Genomic DNA, 21141 nt, shown 5'->3' on the forward strand with positions numbered 1-21141 from the left:
CCACAATGTTCACTGCAGCTCTATTTACAATAGCCAGGACATGGAAGCAACTTAAGTGTCCATCGACAGATGAATGGATAAAGAAGATGTGGCACATATATACAATGGAATATTACTCAGCCATAAAAAGAAATGAAATTGAGTTATTTGTAGTGAGGTGGATGGACCTAGAGACTGTCATACAGAGTGAAGTAAGTCAGAAAGAGAAAAACAAATACCGTATGCTAACACATATATATGGAATTAAAAAAAAAAGATTCTGAAGAACCTAGTGGCAAGACAGGAATAAAAACAGATGTAGAGAATGGACTTGAAGACACAGGGAGGGGGAAGGGTAAGCTGGGACAAAGTGAGAGAGTGGTATGGACATATATATACACTACCAAATGTAAAATAGATAGCTAGTGGGAAGCAGCCACATAGCACAGGGAGATCAGCTTGGTGCTTTGTGACCACCTAGAGGGGTGGGATAGGGAGGGTGGGAGGGAGATGCAAGAGGGAGGGGATATGGGGATATATGTATGTATAGCTGATTCACTTTGTTATACAGCAGAAACTAACACAACATTGTAAAGCAATTATACTCCAATAAAGATGTTAAAAAAATTGCATTTCTTAGCATGGTGCTTGGCATATGGCAGGCAGTTTTTAAGTTGGGAGTGAATAGGTGAGAATTGAGAGAATGGTTGAAGAACTAGAAAGATTCTTACTCCTTTCAGAGATTTGAGTTCCTTAAAACTCACACACACACAAACACATACACACACACACACACAATGTTGTATAGCAAACAATTCTATTTTTCAAAACCAGACTTTTATTTAAAGCTACTTTCTGCACATATGTAATAACAAATTCATAAACCACATCTTTCCAGATTTAGATTTTCTTTGGATAGAGAAATCCTAAGGTTCTTGGAAAAGATATGCCTTGGTGAAGCAATCCCCAAAGTTGTATTTTGGCTTTGTCTAACCATATAATGCATAAACATTCATCCATTTCTTTCATATTGATTTGACATATACCACAGTATTTAATATTTATAGAAAATTAATTTCTTTTATATTTTAAGAGGTTTACTCACATATGTTTAGTTTGTGCAGTTAACAGTCATTACAAAATACATACCAAACATTAACTTTATTATTTCTGACTCAAAATGTATTTTTAGTTCGGCAACACATTATCATCTAATGTGAGGTCATTTTCGAGAACAAATTAAAAACTAGAAACTAATTACTTTCTTTAACTTCATAGTCTTGATATTTTAGGCATAGGTATTTTTTGTGGAATATAAATAAAAACAAAATGTTCTCCCAACCCAGAAATTCTCTCCACAAACGCAGTGGAGAAATAATACTTTTCTTACTGAATAAGCATTACACCAGAATGTGATGCATATTGCAGGCAATCTGCAAAGAGACTGCAAAGACAGAAAGCAATCTCACCCTTTTATACAGCCTAGCAGATACAACCCATTACGTATGTTTTCAAGATAAACAATAACTAGTCATCAAGTAATAGGCCTTGATAACATTGCACACATAATTCATCTTGACTTTATTTCCTAATTGGGGTGACCATCAGAGTTAGCTAATAAGCATTATCCACAGGAAAAACAAATGTCTCATCTTTATGACAGAAGGTAGTTTTGCAACTTGGAAAAATTTGCCCACAAAGTTTGGTTCCTACTACCCCATAGAAACTGGGAGAGAGGGGTGCTATCTCTCTCTCTCTCTTTTATTTGAGGTATAATTGACATATAATATTACAATAGTTTGAGGTATACAACATAATTCCATATTTGTATATATCTCTAACTGATCACCACAGTAATTCTAGTTAACATCCATTACCATATATAGTTACATAATTTTTTTCTTGTGAACTTTTTAAGATCTACTTTCCTAGCAACTTTCAAATATGCAATACAGTATTATTAACCACAGCCATCATGCTATTACATTCCTATTTTTTATTTTATAACTGGAAGTTTGTATTTCTTGACCATTTTCACACATTTCACCCACCTCCCACCCCCTGCTTCTGGCAACCATCCATTTGTTCTATGTATCTTTGAGGGTTTTTTTGTCTTGTTTTTTTTAATTCCACATATAAGGGAGATCATATGGCATTTGCATTTCTCTGTGACTTATTTCACTTAGCATAATGCCTTCAAGGTCCATCCATGCTGTTGAAAAGGCAAGCTTTCATTCTTTTTTTAAGGCTGAATAATATTCCATGCTGTATATATACGTATACCACAACATCTTTATCCATTCAAGGGTGCTAGCTCTCTTGACATTTGCATTTCAAAGAGATAGTTCCCAGGTCCTTGAGAAACACATTTCTGGGATATAACGCTAACAAAACACAAAATGACAGAGACCTATCCAGTCTTCAAAATAATTTATATACATTTCAAAGAGATGAAAAAGTATACAACAATTACCAGTTTTCTAAGGCAAGTGCTCTAAGAAAGGGAAATCCCTTCTTCCATATCCAATAGGGAGAATTAAGCTTTTTTTAAAAAAATTTTTGTCTTTACATTTGTCTAATTGGTTATGTGTAACCTTTGTAATTTTACTTAACCTTTCTCAACAGAATAATTTAAGAATAAAATAAAAGTTCTTTTAGGCTTAAAAAATACAAATAAACAATTAAAACCCCCATAACACAATGGAAAAAAATAAAATTCTTGTCTTTACAGCACGTTTCGGTTTCTTTAAAAGAGTAGACAAGAAAAATCCCGTTTAAAATTTGTCTATGTGTAGGGGCCTTCACTACAGTAAAATAAATTACTCTGTTTAGAAATTATTAATTATGAACTAATTATTCACTCTTCTTTGGCTCCCATTGTAATACACAAGTTTTGGAGGAGGCGGGTCGAGATAGGGTTGACCTTAGAATTTGCTCCAGGCAAAGAATGTGGTTCAACCAATGCAATGTACGATACAATGCCTTAAAGAGTCGGCTACAGAAACATACCCTGCAATAGTGACTAATAACACCTATCATACTGTTACAGATCACCTACGTCTCTTTGTTTAGCTCAAATTACTCATTTTCCACTAAATTCTTTTGGTGAAAGACGCTTCAGAAACAACCCTCACTGGACGAGCAAACCAACTTCGGTTCTTCACGCATGCTAGACTCTGGAAGAGGTAAGAACTTACTACAGGAGACTACTCACAGGACCTGCTGTACACTTTTTAATAGCATCCATCACAATTCCAGCATTGTCTAACCTTTTTTTAAAAGAAGGTCTCAGGCACTGGGAATTACAGGAATGAGAAAGACACTGTTCCCGCCTTTCAGGCACTTCAAGCCGAAAACTAGTTTAAAAGAATCAACGTTACAATAGATGCAAGTAAGATATACAGTAAAAGTGACTGATTCGAAGGGATGAAGGATGCGTATTTAGGGGTGGAGGGTCCGCGACCCCAAAGCCGCTTCCGTTCCCGGAGATTTCAGCTCCCGGGATCACCCAGCACCCCGCGGGCACAATTAACATTTTAATCACGTCTCCGTCCCCACCCTCCGAATTCCTTTCCGGCTGCCGACCCGCCGGGTAGTCCCTTCCAGGCGGCCCCAGCTTATCACCCCCGGCCCGGCCACTTCCCGGCCGCGGCCAGGCGAGCCTCCCAAAGTTTCCTGTGACGCCGCCGCCCGCCTCCGGCCGCATCCCGCCCACACTCCCACCCCGGCGGCCCTGGACACCGGCTAGAGAGAAGCGAGTTACAGGGACGAGGAGTGCTGAGCCACCAGGAGGGCCGCGCGACCCCACCCAAGCTGGGGAGCAAGCCCGGAGGGCGGCGGCCGACGCTCCACGCCTCCCCTCGCCACGCCCGCAGCCCCCGGTCCGCGCGCGCCCACCGGGCCTGGTGCCCGAGTCCCACCCCTCCGGGGTCCAGGCCAATCGGCCGCGCCCCGCCTCCAGGGAGGTGGTGGAAGAGGGGGTTGGGGGTCGGGAGGCAGTGCCCGCCTTCGGCGGGTGCCCATTGGCTGAGACCTCGAGGGTGCCCGGAGACCGGAGTGCAGCTGGATTGGCCGCGGAGGCTGGTGACAGCAGCGCTCATTGGTTGTGGCGGCCCCCGTGACGCGGGGTGGCGACTGGCTCCCGTGTCTGAGGGGCTCCTGCTTGTCAGGTTCTAGGTAGGTGAGTTTCGCGCCGCCCGCGGCAGGCGCTGTTACCCGGGGCAACGCCGGGGGAGGGGGGAAGAGTTGGGAAGGCCAGCCGAGAACTGGGGCAACACTCCCTGCCCGCAGTGGGGCGCCTGGGGCTCTGCCCTGGCTGCGGCGGCTGCGCCGGCTGCGCCGAGGGCTCTTTCTCCGCCCTCAGCCATCCCCCCCCTCCTGCCCCCGGCTGCGGGGTCTCCCGTCTATCCTGCGCCCGCGGCGCCGCATTCCTGTTTGCGGCTTGGGCCGGGCTGCCCACCCGGCCGGGCGAGGCCCGCCCTTCCCACCCACCCGGGACTGGAGGCTGAGGGGGCGGGTGCCGGCGCGAGAGGGCTGAGGCGGGCGCGACGGCTCCGCCCAGTCGCCGGGTCCGGGGTTTGCGGGGTGTGGGGCGGTGCTGGGAGTACCGTCGGCACCGCCCATCACGCCCGAACCCCCTTTTCTCGGCGGGATCCCCTCGGCACGGGCCTCGGGCTGGGCGGCCACCCCCAGTCCCTAGGTGTTACCTCCCCAGCCCCTTCCTACCGCTGGGGCCTTGCGGTCTCCCTGGACCGGCACAGTCCGCCCCCAGCTCTTCTCTCGTGTCAGCTTCCCCACCCCCTGCTTTTATCCCCCACCTTCCGTCCCTACTCCTGTCTTGGCCAGGAGTGACCCTCAAGAGATAGTGTGAAGCTAGCGCAGGCGGGGCAATTTCTGTTCTGTTCTCTTTGCCATTTACGGTTGAGGAGGTGTTTGGAGTCACCTTCGGGTCAGCTTTCTGGTTAGTCTCCTTTAGGATCAACTTTCTGAAACACGCTAATTGAGTTGGTTTTGGTAGGGTGGTACGTCTTGCACAAATTAACTGTGAAGCTGTCGCGCGCGCGTGTGTGTGTGTGTGTGTGTACACTTGTGATTTTGATATATAGTGCTGTGCAGTGCAATGTCTAATAATTTATTAAGGCTGGCACTTTCATTTTCGATTGCCTTATAGTTAAAAAACCTTAATCTTTTTAATTCATAAGAAGCTGCATATATTCGTAGTAGTCTCACTGTAAATTTGACATAAATTACTCTGGGTGTAGTGCCATTTTTTTCTTTCTCCAGATGTTTTAAAATACTAAAAAAATTTCTTAAATGGAGTAACAGCGATATAAAAGTGTAACAGAAGAATCAGTAAGAATAGACCAAATCTATTTTAGTGATTAAAGACTAGAAAGTACTTTTCCACCTATGGAATGGGGACAGGATTTTTAAAAACTATTGCAAAGTATAATTATTTCACTGTGCAGTGTTGTCCTGGTGTATCTACCTATATGGGCTTTAGGAAGACATACTTGTGAAGAGCCACACATTTGCCAGTGAATGCAAAGGAGGGCTCAGTGTATGTTTTGTGATCTGGGGAATCTTTTCTGCTAGTTCTCTTGAGCCAAGTGAACTGTTTTCAAAGGTACTGGAAGTATATTAAGGGAGTACATAGGCATACTTGGAAACCTTTCTCCAGTTTCTTCCACGAAAGACCTTTGGCGAAGATCTGTTTCTCTTCCATACTGATGGTTGGCAGCGTTAAATATATACCATGTAAAATTATTTAGGGTCCGGTTAATGCAGCTTCTGCACTATTTCAGAGTTTGATGTCAGTAGTTGAAGGAATAATTCAGGCTTTTGGTAGACCCTTCCTTTTCATTTCATCTTCAACTGTTATGTAGCTATAACTCTGGTCTGTGAACATTTCACATTTGCCTTTTTTTTCCTCCAGTATTTCACTATGAAAAATTTCAAACAACGTAGGCAGGTTCAGTTGTGCTGTAAATACTCACCATCTACACAGAAATAACATTTTCAGGACAGCTGTTACATGGCATATACTAAGGAACAGAGGAACTGAAATTATCAAGTTTGAAAACCAGCATAAATATGTATCAAACCAAAATATTGTAAAGTGCTTATTTCCGTTCGTAGATGGTAATAGTGTTTATAAAAACTGTAGTAATTGAATTCCATGAGACTATTATAAAGCAGTCCTGTGAGTAGGAAGTCATTATCTTTGTAAATCAAGGCCTTGGTGAGTTAACTGTGTTTTGGTAATCAGAAAAAAAAAGAAAATCTAATGAACTTGTTATACAAATAAAAGTCTTGTTTTAAAATTGGACTCTTGTGTTAATAGATTACAGTTTTCTACTTGATTTTTAAATGAGCGTCTTCTTTTGAAGACAGGTTGAAGGGACTATCAATTATGCACTGTTTTGGTAACATACTTAATAAATTGGGTCAATCTTATGTATGTTGTTTTGGAATAAGAATGTGTTTTTGTAATGGAAAAAGAAAGCTTACAAATGTGAACTTCTTTTAGTATAACTTTTCCATGGAAAATGAAGTAATTTAGAGAGATTTAAGTTAATTTTAATAGGACTTAAAACTATCTTGCATGTTGTTTCATGGTGTTGCTAAAGGAGTATTTTAATACAGAACTTCAATTTGTGATAAAAAGAATAAGAAACTGGTATAAATTAATTCACATATGTGTATATTATATTTATAATTTTCCCATACTAAGGAAATTCCTGCACTCTTCTTTAAGTATGTGAATCCTGCTTTTCAGTTTTAGTATGCCCTAAATCTGTTTTTCATACTTTGCTCAGTTAATAACTAATTTTTGAAATAGTGAAATTGAGCTATGTCTCAGAATTTATAGATCTTTGGATTGCCTCATTATTATTTTTCCGTATCTCATTTGACTTTGGCATGCTTATGTGTGGTTTATTTTTCATGCCATGCCATTGAGAGATAGAAGGGAACAAGGAGGTCATAGTTTTGGAAATTTGGAAGGAATAAGATGTTCAGATACTTTTTAATCAAAGTTCCAACTCCCCCCCACCCCCGCCCCGCCTTCCTCCCTCTTTCCTTTTTTCTTGCTCTCCTGTTTTTATTATAAAAGTTAAATGCTTTAAAATCAATTCAGAAAACTATACAGAAAAAAAGTCATCAGTAATTCCACGATAGTTAATGTTTTGAAATAACTGAAACTTTTGTTTCTTCTGTAACACTCTACCAATCATTGCAATTTTATGGTCTTCATTGCAGTGTGTCAGCACTTACATCTAAACTTGGAGGAGTTCCTGAACTTGAGACTCAGTTAGCCTAAATTAGAAGAAGGCTCCAAAATCTGGAGGAAAAATGGAAAATAATCAATAGAGGACAGATTAGAGTCAGAACAAAAGAATCAGACCCAAGCAATTACCCACTTTTTCTTTTTTCTTAAGTATAAATATAGTCCTAGTTGACCATATGAAACTGCTGTTATGACTGACAAAATATGGAGCCTCTCAGGTTTTTTCTTTGGAATTCAAAGTGTCCAGGTAAGATGAAGTTTACTTAGTGCCTTTCTACAGAAGTTTTTGGATATTTCTACTTGGGGGCGATATTTCATATTCAGCTTTTAAAAAATTTAATGTCATGCATGATTTGTAATTATTTCCTAAATATTCATTTATACTTATCAAACTATGACTAATTTTTAGCCTATACATTATCACTGTTCACTATAAGCTTAATATTGTCTCCTCCTTTAGAAGGTTTTAATTAGAAGACTGAAAAGTTCAATGTGTGTGTTTCTTGTGAGATAGCAGGGTATAGTGAAAAGAAGAGTCATTTATTTTGGAGCCAGATAGTCTGGGTTTCAGTCAGAAATTAGGATTTTCTTTTGTGGGATCTTGGGCAAGTTTCTTAATCTCTTTAAACCATAGTTTCCTCATCTGTAAAGTGGGGATGATATAATTGCCTCACAAGGTCATTACGAAGAAGAAATGAGACAATTGAAGTAAAATGACTGAATTTAGGGAGTGTTCAGCATTCACATTCAGTTATTTTCATGGTAGTTTTCATTTCATCTCTTCTAGCATTACTGTGTTTATTCTACGATCCTAAAAGTCCCTAAGTTTTAGACTTCAGAAATTAAAATAATGTACATTACGCTTACTTAAATTGAATGATATTTACATTTGTACAAACCAAATAATTAGAAATATCTCAGATTAGCAGGGTTTCTTTTTTTTTTTTTTTAGCTCTTGGGTTACTGTATCTCAGTAGCAATAATCAGAAATTTACCTTAACTGATTTTTACCTCAAAATATGTCCAGTTTGTCTGAATTCCTCAATTATTTTTCTTTCACATTAGATTATCATCTGTTGTTGGATGGTTTCCCTGAATTCTTTTCCTTTGAACCACAAATATTTGCTTAAAAGTGGTACAGAAAAGCTAAATGTTACCTTCTTAAATCTCTAATGCTCCCTGCCGCCTTAAATTACATTTACTTAATCTGTTTAAAAGTTAAACTTTATTTTCAAATGTAATAATACACAAAACTCTTAATTGAAAGTTTTCTGTCTCCTACAGAAATCTCCTATATGATTGTTTTTTAGGGAGCAACATTTTACAGATATCCCTATTTCAAAATGTGTGTTCAGTAAGTATGGGGTTCTGATTCTTAAAGAACACACACTTATAGTTTAAATGCACAGACCAGCCTATAGTTATTGGGTGTTGTGAAGCAAGCACTGAACTGGAAAAAGTTAGGATTGGAACTAAGTAGTCCTTATTGTCTCATCCAGCAGTAAAACAAAGATTTTGTGATCTAAGTCAATGATTCTCAATATTTTTTCCACCCAAGTACAAGATATGTACATGTGTGACATATTCTAATACGTAGTTTTCTAGTATGCCCTCTGTAGTTCCATCTTACCCTCTCCCACTCTAGGAAGCATATCAGAATGCAAGTGATTGAGAATGACACTGTTATAGGGATAAACTTGAATCTACTCTGATTTATTGAGAAAAGTGAGTCATTAAAAAAAAGGTAAATAACTATTATTAGTAACAAATACTTGAGACACACCTTATAGTACTATCATTGAGACCTAAGTTATTTCTGCGTTTTCCTGAAACGAATGCTTCTTCACTTTTTCTTATGTGTTGTAATGCTTACGTAAAAAGAGATTACTAATTTTATGTAATTGATAGTGAAGAGCCTTACATTTTAAAGTCAGAGTAAATAAAATAACATTAATCATAGAAAAATTGAAATTAGTTTTCCAGTATAAGTTATTTTACTTGCAGAAAAGGTATTTCCATAGTGGGACAAATGGTTTTAGGAAAAGGGGAAACTCTAAATAGTAGAATATTTATATTCTAGGTGTTTAGTATATAAAAATGCTCTTTACAGTGGCTCAGTCAGAAAAATTTCTTTAAAATTACATTTCTGTGAATGAAATTGCTCTTGAATAGTTCATCCTACATAGAAGTAGTATGTATAATATACAGTTTGAAGTGAAGACTTAGGAAAACTATGTTCATTAGACCCTTAGCATTAGCAAGTGGTATTTCTTGAAATCTTTGTAGACCTAGGATATAACTACCTTCATAAAATACAGATTTAATTGAAAAATTTAGTTGATCTCTTCAGACCCTTAATGATTCTATAAACAGGACTCTGTCATCAAAGTTGTTAAGCAATTTTTTTGCTTCTAAAATGAAGGCTGGATGATTTTCATTACATCATTAGTATACATGCAGAGTTTCTTATTGTTGGCTTTTTTGCCCTGGGGTTTGTAGAACAAGAGTGTTTTTGGCTTAATCGCGAAGACTGCTGCACTGTCACAAAGTTGAAAAGTTAGTTGTTGGTCACTGTAATGCTTGCTGCTTGCTGCTGTTTCTTGGTCATGGTTTGACAGGAGTTGGACACTTCAGGAGTTTGTGTCCCTTCTACTCTCTGTATGTCTTCAGCTTGGAAAGATTTCCCAAGCTTTTCCTGTCAGTTGTTGGAACTTTTTGTTAATTTCACTTTATACCCAGAATAATGCATTTGACTCTTCTACCAATATTCAGTTTTGGTAACAAATGGTTCAATAGCCACCCTAGCAGCCACATGACTTCTTACTTCGTGAGAATGTTTATACAGTGCTCTGACTTTCTCTTGAATTATATTTCCTTCAGAATCACATGCTTTCTATATACATTCATATACAAGTTAGCCATCATTTCAACTTTCAGTAAGGTTTTAAAATTTTGCTTTGGTAGGAGCAAAGGAGACATTTTAAGCATAACCTTTTTGTTTGTTTTAGTATACAGTCTGTGGTGTATGGTGGACTTTCTAATGACACTGATCCAGTCACTGTCACATTTCTTATCCATTCTGAATTTACTGCAAATTTATATATTTTGGTTAAGTACCATCACTTTGTCAGGCCTCTTTACTTTCTATGTATTAAATAAATTGGCAATAGTAGATTAATTAAAGGGAACTGAACAGTGCAGTTGTATCAGATAAGTTTTAATGACAACTTGATGATCATTATCCTGATTATTTATAAACAATTATGTTGGACAAAGGATAAGAATTTTCATCTAGATTTATATATAATAGAACTTTTTGCAAAGCAGGAGGTTGATTTCTTTCTCTTACCAATAGTTATGTGTGTGTATACATGTATATATATAATATATTGTATTATGATTATTTATGTATAGCCCTTTTTTATCCCCTCCTCAACATTTCTAAGGAAGAAACAGTTTCTGTCAGTAAAAGTTTTTGAGTAAATTACATGAATTCAGATATTGTTATGGGGGAGAGGCATTGACATTTCTTTAGTGCCTGCTAAAAATGTTAGGCATTTTTGTACATTTGTTTTTATTTTCATCACAGCCCTGTAGATTGGGTAGCTTGTATTTTCTTTTTGTGATCTGGAACCAATCTTAGGTCATATCCAAGGAGATTTAGCTATAAAGTGATACCCGGGATTTAAATTTAGGTCTTTGATATGCTAAATCTCAAATAAATGAAATGATAAAAGTCTAAACATAGTGAACTATTAGCAGTCCTGGACTTAATATTTTCAGTTTCAATTACTTGGGAGTGACTCTAAAAGTCCATTTTGAAGTATTTGAAGTTTTGCTGAAATAATTTCCTCTTATTGGAAGTGAGACCCTAAGATATGCATGACCTCACCTAACTGCCCAGTGTCTACATCTCACCTTGACTTTGTTTTCAGTGTGAAGTTATCCTGTATAATAACTTTTGTCAAGTGATAAAATGTTGCTTCTTTGTAAAAATTTTCCTGAAAAAGAAAGCCAGCTGCTAGAAGTGAAGAAAAAGTAGAGGCCTAAGAAAGTGGTAGATCTTAGCCAGAAAATAGGCATTTTTCAATATGTTTAAAAATGGAATGTTGAATCCAGTGAGTCTGGATGTGAATCAATCTACCACACCTTCTAGGGAAACAAAACTTGCCTTGTGGAGCATTGTTATTGAATGTTTCAGCTCTGTCAAAAATTCTCATGGGGGCTTCCCTGGTGGCGCAGTGGTTGAGAGTCCGCCTGCCGATGCAGGGGACACGGGTTCGTGCCCCGGACCGGGAAGATCCCACATGCCGCGGAGCGGCTGGGCCCGTGAGCCACGGCCGCTGAGCCTGTGCGTCTGGAGCCTGTGCTCCGCAACGGGAGAGGCCACAACAGTGAGAGGCCCGCGTACCGCAAGAAAAAAAAAAAAAATTCTCATGGTTTTTAAATATCTTGAAAATGTCAGGGGTCTTATATTCATAAATTCTATCCCATTTCCCTTCTCTCTCACACTCAACAATAATATTGAAAGAGATTTGACTATTTGTAAATAGCTGCTACTTTCTAGAAGTTAATGTCATTCTGACAAATATCTTAAAATACTAAAATAAACAATAGTATTCTCACTTAAAAGATAATATGGGTGTCCTTTTCTGAGTTTCACAATTAATTATAACAATAGTAGCTAGTCAGTGGTGATGGCCTCTTTCTAAGGTTATGATGTTCTATTAATATTTTGGAGCCAATTTACCCCATCACTGAAACTGGCAGTCTAAAATTGAAGTGACTTAGCTTAGAGACACTTGCTATTACATGTCCTTAAGGTAGCTTACATTGTAAAAATAACGCAGAAATGTTCTGTGCTATACAAGAGGCAAGTTGTTGCAGGAATGGGACAGAGAGGAAGAAGGTGTGAGATTCTTCTTTTTTTGGTTATTCAACAAATGTTAGTAGAATACTCACTTCATGTAAGGTCTTACTTTATGGCTACAGATAATTTTAAAGCGTAGAGAAGTTTCAGACTGTTTTCTTGAGAGAGAGTAGATGTAGTGGAAAGAGCATGACTATTAGAGCTAGACCCATTTAGGGTTGCATCTGTGCTACCTGTAATTAGTTGTATGAATTTAGGCAAATAATTTAATGCTTATATCTTCAGTTTTTTTTTTTTTTTTTTTGGTTTGAAAACTAACCCCAGTTTTGTCTAACTGGTAATGATACTAGATTTTGTAATACCTTTCAGTTGCATGAGACTAAACCCCTACTCACAGTATCTTAGGGCACTGGGACAAACAGGAGTGTATTCTCTTTAGGTATGGATGGATTCAAGGGCTCAGTGGCCTCAGCAAACTCAGTGGCTTTCTCCTGTGTTAGATATGCTCTCAGGTAGGATTTCTCCGTGAGGAGCTCCCTGATGGTTTACATTCTTTCAGTTTAGCAAGCCCAACATAAAAAACACTTTTCCTACTCATAGTTTTAGCAAAAGCCCTGGGATTACATCTCATTGAATGAGTTAGGTCATGTTTCCATCTTTGATCCTGTGGTCAGGGGAATAGTATATGATGATAGGCCAGGTCTGGATCACGTGTTAACTATTGGAACTGGGAATGGGAAGTGTGGTCAGCCACGTGGTCTGGACCTTGTGGACTGAGAGTCAGGGTTGGTGGTTCACTGAAAGAAAGAAGGTACTGTTACCATGGGAAGTGGGAGTTGATGCTGGACAAACATAACCAAAAGACATTCACTGTAATCCTCCTAGTGTGCATCCATGTCCTCCCTCATATATAAACCCTTGAAAAAATGCCCTCATCTAATATAATGCAGTGTTTCACTTAAAACTTCCAGTGCATTTACCACTTGACCCCCAACAGAGGAAGACAACTCAAAGACTTGTGTAATTACTGCATCAAACTTTAAGTCTAGAATCGCTGGGTAATTTCTCTCAGTTCTGTTTGAAAAGACAGTCTCAGAGTCAAAAAACTTATGGTTAAATCATAAATATAACTAATTGTAATAAAGCCAGTATTCGGTGATAGAAGGAAAATAACATAAGGACAATAAAAACTCTTAATTAGAAAAGAAAAAAAGGGGAAGTAACCCACAGAGATTTTCCAATCCATGATCTGTACATATTTCATTGGTCAGAGGTGGCAAGGACTCTGCCTGGGCAGTGGAATAAGATTTTTTTTTTTTTTTTTTTTTTTGCGGTATGCGGGCCTCTCACTGTTGTGGCCTCTCCTGTTGCGGAGCACAGGCTCCGGATGTGCAGGCTCAGCGGCCATGGCTCACGGGCCCAGCCGCTCTGCAGCATGTGGGATCTTCCCGGACCGGGGCACAAACCCGTATCCCCTGCATCGGCAGGCGGACTCTCAACCACTGCGCCACCAGGGAAGCCTAGTGGAATAAGATTTTTGATTAGCCAACATGGCTGTCTCTTGTTCTACAACCCAGGAAGATCTTTGTTATTTCTCCTCCTGGTCACAGCCAACATGGGTATTGAGAAGAATTCCCTTACTGGAGCCTGCACAGTTTTAGCAGCCCTTTTGCTATTGATGAGAGCTTGGAGTCCAGGAGAACATCTTGAGGGCTGAGAAGTAACAAATCTTTGTTGGGAGTTTCTTAGTCAATACAACTTTCTTATAAACTTAGTAGGTTTTTGATTTATTTGTATTTGACCAACAGTCTCCCCAGTACCTAAAGCCCAAAGCCTAGTCCTTGAATCAAACTATTGCCCTGGTATGTCTCTAAACGACTTTGCCACCCTAACTCAGTGAGTAGTTCTCCAACAGGGGACATTATTTTATTTTATTTTATTTTTACCTCGAGATATTTGGCAATGTCTGGAGACATTATTATTATCACAATAGGGGGTGGTGGGGTGAGTAGGCAGGTGTCACTGGCATGTAGAGGTAGTGCCCAAGGATACTGTTAAACATCCTGCAATGCACAGGACAGCCTCCCACAACAAAGAATTTTCCAGTTCAATATGTCAATAGTACTGAGGTTTGGAATCAAGCAAATCCTAGGCTTCTCAATCTTCATCTTGGCCTCTGTCTGTAGGCCATTCAGAGCAACTTGTTGAAGTAACGGTGCACAGCTGGTTTGTTCCTGCTTCCAGGCTGTAAATATATTTTTGGCTAGGATGGTTGGGGAGGAGCCCAGAGCACCAGGCTTTCCCCACCTTTTATTTTGTGTGGTTAAAGACCCAAATTTTAGTTTAGGGATATTTGATTTTCAACCATGTAAATTGCAAGATAATCAGCCATCTTGAATTTGTAATGAAAGACTGAAAAGATTTTCCTTTTATTAAGACTTCACTCAAAGTTTGCTTTTCTTTTGAGGGGCCTTACTGAAGACTGCTGCATAGTAGGCAATATACCAACATCCTGACATTTTTACTAAGTGCCCTTCAGTTCCATCCTTACTAGGCAAGTAGTCTGATTTTTTTTTTTGAGGTGGGAATTTACCAGATGTTTTGCTTATTATGGATTGGTCACTTCTCACCCTATAATACAGGGATACCAGATTCCCTTCATTTTCTTTTATTGACTCAGTCAGTTCTACATTTTAGGGCTGTCATTTGTAATTATTGATTTCCAGCATAAATTTTTATATTTGTCAGTCTTCTTTTGTATGCCAGTGATAGAAATTCAGTTAAAAAATCAATTCTTCCCATCTCTGTAAGTGGCAACTCCATTTGTGTTAATGCTCAGACCTCAAACCTCAAAGTTATTCTTGACTCTTTTTCTTTCACTTCCCCAATACAATGTTTCAGTATATTCTGTTGGCTTCAAAATATATCTGACATCTGACCAGTTCTTATCACCTCTACTTGGGTCACTCTGGTTCAACACCATCTTCTCTCTCCTTCTACACAACTCCTAGCAAGTCTCCCCACTACTACTGGTACTCTCAGAATATTTGCCTCAGAATACTAATAACATTCTTTTGAAATGTAAGAGATTACATCACTTTTTCTCAGAATCTTTCACTACCTTCCCATGTAACTCAGAGTACAAGCTCAAGTCCTTAAAATGAGCTAGTTTTGTGGTCCTGCTCTCCCTCCCTCCTGAGGATCTTTCTCTGAACTCAGATTTTACTGTTGTCTCCACCGCTCACCCCATGTAGGCCTCCTTGGTCTTCCTTAAGTAGGTATTTTGACTTACTGTTCCCCCAGCCTGGGATGCTCTTCTCCAGATATCCGTATGACTCACTTCCCCATCTGCTCTAGGTCCTGGCTCAAATAGGACTTCCTCTGTAAGTTCTTTGATTACTGAACAAAAATCTGAAATCTCCTACCTCCCCCATACTTGTTACCTTTTCCCACCTTTTCCTTCATTATAGCCCTTATCCTTCTCCTGCTTTTTCTTTCTTTATAGCCCTTATCACCACTTAGCACTTTGCATTTTACTTACTTATTTTGTATTTTTTTTCCTCTCTCTAGAATATAATCTCCATGAGAGCAGGAATTTTTGTCTCTGTTGTGTGGGTGTGTGTGTGTGTGTAGGAAAATTCATGACACATATTTTAGTAGCCTTCCAGCAAATATTTGTTGAATGAATTAATAAATAAGCCAAAATAGTTTATTGCATCATGTAATTGATAATTCTAAAACACTGATGAGAACACCCTGCAGAGGGAGAGAGATTACTCATTTAGCAAATCTTCTGTAGGGGAGAGGGGGAAAGTGTCATTAGATTTATTAACCTAGACTGTAAGTCAATATAAGTATAAAAAATATGAAGTAACGGGACCCCTTGGTGGCACAGTGGTTAAGAATCCACCTGCCAATGCAGGGGACAGAGGTTCAAGCCCTGGTCTGGGAAGATCCCACATGCTGAGCCTGCACTCTAGAGCCCGTGCTCCGCAACAAGAGAAGCCACCACAATGAGAAACCCGTGCACCACAATGAAGAGTAGCCCCCGCTCGCCACAACTAGAGAAAGCCCACGTGCAGCAACGAAGACCCAACGCAGCCAAAAATAAATAAATAAATTTATAGATATATCAAAAAAAGGCCAAATCTATTCTAAGATAAATAAGGCTTTAAAATAATATGAAGTAACATAAGAAATATAAGTTAAAAAATATAAGTAAATGTCTTACAGGGAAGGGAACCAAAGGGCTTTATTTCTCATTGGAGGTCTCTATCTTTAGGGAGATATTGTTTCTAGTTTCTAAGTTTGTCTGTTATGCAAATACCCTTGTAGTACCTTTTGCTTAGAAGGCTCTGACTGTGCAGGAACTTGGGAAATCCAGAGAGAATTCTTTCCCATTAATAATTCTGCATTCCAGCAGCTACATCTGAACTCACCTGAACTCAGACGTGATTAAATCTAGAGATAAAATGTTTTCAAAGTTTTCTTCGTTTCTCTTGTCATCCCTTGGCACTTCTTTGGGTTGGCTCACTGTCAAATAGGTACTTACTGTGTTTTTTCAGTTTAGCAACCTCAGCTGAAAGTTTTCTTTCTGATTAGGTCCTGCAAAATTTTGGGATTGAGTCTTATTGGTCCAATTGGGTCACATGCTCATTCCTGAACCACTGCTTGGGGCAGGGAATATGCTGATTGTCCAGACCTGGGCGCCTATTCCACCTGCACCTATTCCAGGAACTTCCTGTTTATTCCAGTAACTTGAGAGTGGAAAGGATCAGTGCCACACAAACTACAGTGATTGACAATAGAGAAGGGTGGTTCAACGGAAGAAAATTTAAATGCTGCTACCAAAAGGAAAGGAGTTGAAAACAACACAGGTCCATCACTTACACTCACATGCAACTCACACTCATTTTTTTTTGAAAGCTTAGACTCGTATTGTATGTAAGCATTCCTGCCTGATCTATTTATCACCTAACATCACATCATGAATAAGAAATTTTCTTTGAAAACATAATTTTAAGTGGATATAAAATTAAATTTAAATTCATTGCTTGATTTTAGATATTTGGTTTATCAGAATTAGATTTTGGTTTATCAGAATTGGGATGTTACTTATTGGAGAAGTAGGAGAAGTAGAGATCAGAAGGAGAAGTAGGGCCAGGACTGGGGTGAGGCAAAAGAGATGCCTGGGACACAAAGTGTATATCGATACTCACTTTTAGGGTCATGCAACTGCAGGGTGGCACTTGCATGACCCTGAGAGTGAGTGTCTCTGTAAATTTTGCACCCTGGGCACCTCTCTTGTCTCACCCTAGTCCTAGTCATAATGAGAAGCACATTCAGGGAATAGGAACTATGTTTGGCTGTGAGTTTGAGTTAGAGATGGTAGCCCATATAATTGAGCAAGTTGGTGGGAATGATTAAGGTGCACTAGGTAGTAGTTATTATACATTTTCACTTGTCTATAGAAACCTTTGCTGAGCTCTGCTAAGGATGATAATACCTTTGAAGTAATACAAGGAATATAAGTTTTATTCATGGGTTTATAGTAATTTGAATAAGGAAATATTCCATTTAGAGATACTACCGAGAAAGCTGTTATTTATTTTTAACTCAAACTATTTCAAGTGGAATATTATTTTTTTCATTGAAAAATAAAAATTGTAGAAAAGACTTGAGTTAGAGAGTGTTAAATAAGTAATACCTATGTACTTTGACTAGCTTCCTTAAGCAAGACATTTGCCACTGCTCAATGTTGGATATGAAATCCCAGTAGAATAGTTGTCTTTCTTGTTCTTAAGTCTTTGAAAATAACTTTCTGTATCATAGTGAGAGACTAGAATATGGAATTCTAGACATCTCTCAAGTTCCTTTGCTGATAGAGAAGAGAAGCTGAAAAAATTTTAAACAGGTTGTCCAGTAATTTTGAGGTCTGTGTATGAAGTGGAATTAGATAACATATGTAATGTGTGTATACTTAGGTACACATTCACTACATTTTGTTTCTTGGAAATCTGTAGTACTGTTTAATATTGGAGGTTTGATTTAAGATACTCGATTGAAAGCAGTATAGAAGTCATGATTAAAACTTCCATATTTAAGTATCATTTTAAGGCTTTGACAACTTTTGTCAAAGCCTTACTTTACACCAAAGTGTACAAATCAGAGAAAGCCATAATTCCCCTTGGAATTTCATCCATTCAGTAGCCACTTGTTTGGTGGCTATAACGTTCAGGTATTGTGTAGGATGCTGGCTATATTAAGATAATAATCCCTGTCCTTAATCACATCACAGTTTAGTGGAAGAAGAGGAATGTAATAACACTTTCATTGTATGTTGATTAGGTTTCCAACCCATTCTAGCATTGAGAACCTTGTCAAATCTAGAAAAGTAAAATGCTTGTTAGGGGGCAAAGAAGGAATGCTTTTGGAAACGCGTAAAAAGCTTAGAAGAGTAGGAGACGTGGAAGATATTCCTGATATAATGTGTTTGGTTAGTTTCCTGACCAGAAAGAAAGGAATAATCTTATTTCTTGGTAACATCTATGAAATGTCCTCTGATTCATGCGAAAGTCAAGGAAGCAAGGGAAATGACAGGAAACAGAATAGGCAAACAGAAAAGAGGAGCTTGAAAGAAGAGAGTTGATTACAAACCAAGAAGTCAGGGTTAGAAATATGAGGGCATGAGGCAAAAAATGAGAAACTGTGACAGGGCTGTAAACTGCACATTCAACATCAGTGGTAAAGATGAGAGCCAGTGACCAAGGAACATCTTAGAAATTCTCCTAGTTTCAAGGATTGAATGAGAGCAGCCAACATCAGAGCCATGCTTTGGCATACCGAATCATGTTAGACAAAGAAAGTGAGTGTTTGCCAGGAGAATCCTTCCCAAACCTTCCCAGCCTTTGACAAAGTTTTTCTTACATAGTTAATTATTTCTTTAGGCTGTAATATCTTAACATATTATATATAAAATATTTAAAATTTTGCTTCTTCTAATGTGTTTCAAATTTGAAATTAGTTTTATGCTGTGAAAATGGAGAAAAACATGAATTACCTCTTCAAAACTGAGGAAATAGGTTAGGGAGAAGATAAAATGCATTACTTATTGAGAAAGTTGTGGAAAGAAAGGGGAGAGAGTAAGCAGGGGATGGACAAGCTAGGTAAGCATAGCATCCTGATTTTTAATGTGAGTGTGATGAACTGCCAAAGTTGATTTCCAGTAGGAGCCTACCATACTCCATGTGTCCATTTTTACCTTTTTCTCTGTAGTGAACAGTTCTGACTCCTTGAATTTCTTCTTGCAGCTCATGTTTTCTGCCTAGACATATGACCATTCCCGTGAGACTTCACTGCACGTTTTCTCAAGTGTCTTCCTCATCCCTAATGTGTAATCATTCAACATGGACCTGCTACTTTAGCTAAGATATGACCAGCAACGAATAGTAGTAAGGTAGGATTACTTTACTCTTCTTAGTAAATTACTAAATAAATATATATATATATACACACACACACACACACATATATTAATACATATATATACATATATATAGATACATATTTTTTTTCCTCTGAAACTGTGAAAACAGTTTTGACTTGTTTTAATTTTATAGTGTTCTTTATGTTATTCTCCTACCTAGGCAGGCTACAATCATTTTATATTTGTGTTATTTATTTTTTTGCTTGGCATTTATCCTACTGCATTCTATTCCATTTGTGATTTAGTTATTATTTTTTTCAAATAACACTTACAGTCAGCAGAAGCCAACTCTGTATCTCTTTCCCAACCTGTGTGCCCACCAGTCCCATATTTTCAACTGCCTTGTACCAAACTCAGTGTATTTTATTTTTCTTCTTAAACACTTACTTCTTCTGCTGGTTTTTGTATTTCCATTAATAGCATTATTAGTCCATTATCTAATATAGTCCTGTATTCATTTACTATTTTATTCATTTATTTGATGCACATTAATAGGCTTGTATTAAGGATCAGAGAATTTCCTGGGGATTCTGGTGATATAATGATGGATAAGTTGGATATCCTATCTTTATAGCTTATATTCTAGAGGATGGGAGAGGTTAAGAACTACACTGCCAAAATAATTATGAATTGCAGTAAATTTTTTGAAGGAAAGTAGATGACTTGGAGATAAGGTGGCCGGAGCTACTTCAGATAGGGTGGTCACAAAAAACTCCTCTAAGGAGTTGGTATTTAAGGTGAAACCTATATATGAGAAGGAGCTATTTCAAGGAGGGTGTGTGTGTGTGTGTGTGGGGGGCATGGTGGTGGTGATATTTTTGGTGGGGAAAGCATTCTCATTTGAAGGAATGGAAGAGTGAAATAAGTCAAACAGAGAAAGGCAAATACTGTGTGTTCTCACTTTTATGTGGAATCTTAAAAAGCCAAACTCATAGAAATAGAGAGTGGAATTGTGGTTGCCAGAGTCTGGGAAATGGGAGAAATGGGGAGATGCTGGTCAGAGTGCAAACTCCTAGCTATAAGATGAATAACTTCTGGGGATCTAATGTAGAACATGGTGAATCTAATTAAAAATACTGTATTATATACTTGAAAGTTTTTGAGAGAATAGATCTTAAATGCCAACACCACTCACACACACACACACACACACACACACACACACTCAGTTGTAATTATGTGAAGGTATGGAGATGTTAACCAACTTTATTGTGATAATCATTTTACAATGTATACGTGCATCTAATTATCACATTGTACACCTTAAACTTACATATCTTATATGTCAATAATATCTCAATAAAGCTGGGTGGAAAACAAGAAAAAAAAAGGAATAGTGGGTACAAAGACTTTGAAGGAGGAAAGAGCTTGGTGAATTTGAGGAATTTAAAAAATCGCATTGTGGCTGACATAGTAGGAGAGACGGAGATGGGTAGGAAGAAGTTATAGAAATATTCAGGGCTTTGAAGGGTTTGGCATGTAGTTTGTTTTGTTCTTAAATGATATCATCGTTTTAGC

General features: G+C 38.4%; 1 protein-coding gene across 5 annotated transcripts in view; it reads left to right on the top strand.

The window, feature by feature from the left end:
- Positions 1-3597: 3597 nt before the first annotated feature.
- FER (FER tyrosine kinase) overlaps positions 3598-21141 on the top strand; it is a 478023-nt gene continuing 460479 nt past the window's right edge. For 3 of the 5 annotated variants that reach the window (XM_060143370.1, XM_060143371.1, XM_060143367.1), the window contains exons 1-2: positions 3598-4155; positions 19448-19593. The gene's annotated coding sequence lies outside the window, so the exon portion shown is untranslated. Of the gene's footprint in view, positions 4156-7501; positions 7515-19447; positions 19594-21141 lie in introns of those variants that run through there. The other 2 variants (XM_060143368.1, XM_060143369.1) reach the window with 2 other exon arrangements.

The sequence above is a fragment of the Lagenorhynchus albirostris genome, chromosome 3, assembly GCF_949774975.1.
Source record: "Lagenorhynchus albirostris chromosome 3, mLagAlb1.1, whole genome shotgun sequence".
Taxonomy (NCBI): domain Eukaryota; kingdom Metazoa; phylum Chordata; class Mammalia; order Artiodactyla; family Delphinidae; genus Lagenorhynchus; species Lagenorhynchus albirostris.